Source organism: Echinops telfairi, unplaced genomic scaffold (genome assembly GCF_000313985.2).
Source record: "Echinops telfairi isolate 266 unplaced genomic scaffold, ASM31398v2 ScPeMD7_7469;HRSCAF=8507_0, whole genome shotgun sequence".
NCBI lineage: Eukaryota > Metazoa > Chordata > Mammalia > Afrosoricida > Tenrecidae > Echinops > Echinops telfairi.
The window spans coordinates 85,569,536-85,571,831 of NW_022111372.1; positions in this window are offsets into that span (position 1 = coordinate 85,569,536).

A 2,296-nucleotide genomic window follows, 5' to 3' on the forward strand; every position below is an offset into this window, starting at 1 on the left:
AACCTTCCTCACATCCTTTATCATGTAATCTTTATGTTTGAATTATGCATGTAACATTTACTATTTGAAAATATGATACAAGTAACTAAATATAGTGAAATCCAAATAAGGTGCTTAGTTCAGTTAATAGTAGTTCATGGTATCAATTTGCTGGTTTTGTCATCATGCACAATATGTTATTATCATTAAGAAAGAGAAATAAGGATTAGAAAGAAACTCACTATATAATTTTGATAGGTAGGAACATACGGGCTAGAGGGGATTGTCTTCTACCAAATTCCTAAACCAAACAAATGTAAGCTGGCCATGCCACAACAAGGGGGTTAGAAAGATAGCAGTCATACATTACACACCTATGGGGATAATCCAATGTTGGGGAGGCTCACAGCAAGGTCACCTAGAAACAGGTGGAGGTCGACCTGACAACATATTAGGTACCATCAACATCATGTCAGAGGAGGAGCTGACCCTAGCCACAGAATATGACCAGTACCCTCAACCACACCCCCTCAAGTAGGGTAGGAGGGGATCAAAAGCAGGGACTAAGGGCAGTTGCTTTCTTGTTCTGCGCTCTCATTCCAATCCTCTTTCCATGTGGGTTTTTTGCTCCCCTGCAGTGACCGTCTTCAATCTCGAACTCTCGTGCATTCCCGCCATGACCTTGGACGCTTTCTAGAGATAGCGTGCACTATCTGAGACTGTAATACCCCAAACTTCACTTGCCCTCATAAGAATTACTTGGATTTACAAAAGTGACTCTGCTGCATGTTTTCTTTCAGCGCTGAGAAGCAAGAACTTCGGAAGCTCATCCAAGACACCTCACAGTTTCATCATTGTCCTAAGAGTCTATATTCAATTCAGCATAAAATCCATAAGGTATGCAAGCTAGATAGAGAGCTACTTAGATTGGTCAACAGGTAACTCCTCTTGGGTCTTGTTTGACTCCTCGGAACCCTACTCATAACAGACAGACGGTCCTGGGTCCTGTACTGGCTTCATGATCGCTAGCATGTTTGAGTTTATGGGTAAAGCCCTTGCACGGAGGCTCTTTCTTACTCACACTGACCCCTATTTTATGAAAGGTGATATATGAAGTCCTCTTTTAGCATTTCATCCCTTCCCAGGATGTGTGCAAAGCAAGTGGGTGGATGATGTTATGCTGTGACTCACAGGCTTGCCTTGGGCAATGTTCAGGAGCACCTCATCAGTCGTTTCCTCCCAGGCTCTCTTAATCTGAGAACTCTGAGGAAAATTTCCACAGAGTGATACTGCTGGTGTTTGAAATACTGGTGGCACAACTTCTGGCATCACAGCCACACACATTCCACCACATTACAAAATAAAAACCAACAACCTGAAAGGGGAATAAGAACCACAAATGTGGCAGGTATCAAATCAGTGGTCCTGGGTGCTAGGAGAATAGCAAAGCGTTGACCACAGAGCTGCACAATGGATTTGAGGACACTGATTGAAATATTACATATCTTGACTCTGTGGTATTGCAAAAAAATTTTTTAGATTGGTTCAAATTACAAACATGACCACCAATAAAGCTGAGCATTTTCATGTGAAAATTCTACCTAAATAAATCTGGGAAAATAATTTTAAGTCAATCATAGACTGTAATAGGTGAACCTCCTATAATTAGTTATGATAGATTTACTGGGTTTCATTAAAGCCTGAAACAAATTTTATATCCCAAGTTTAGAATTCTTCAAAAATGAAAAATTTTGAATCCACAAATTAAAGGCCCCTAAATAATTTTAAATTTGACTATATATGTGCGTGTATGTGTGTTTGCATGTTGTTCTTAATTATTAATCCTTGGCAGACATGGTAATTCGTACTGCTGAGTACAAAATTTTCATCAGAACAATAAGACCGTCAACCTGTATTTGAGTGTTTGGCCCTGTTTCATATGGAAAGAATTTATCCTGTCTTACCAGACAATTTATGTGCAGCCAAATTGCCCTATAAAATCGTATTTTTTTCTAAAGATGTCAGGATTTTGAAAGCAATAGGTATAGAAGGTACATAACAAACACTACTCAATGAAACATTTATGTAAAATTCCATCCTGGACAGTTGATAATGCCACCAATCTATTCCTGTAGATTCCCTCTCAGTGACAGTGTAGAACTGCAGACATATGATTTACAAGACTATAAATCTTTACTGGACTCATTAAGATTGATGTGGTTGTGTTTGCACAATTCCCTTCAATATGATTGAATGATTGAACAATTCAAACATATAATATGAAAATTACATGCAAATAAAACTGTTGGGGAAAAAA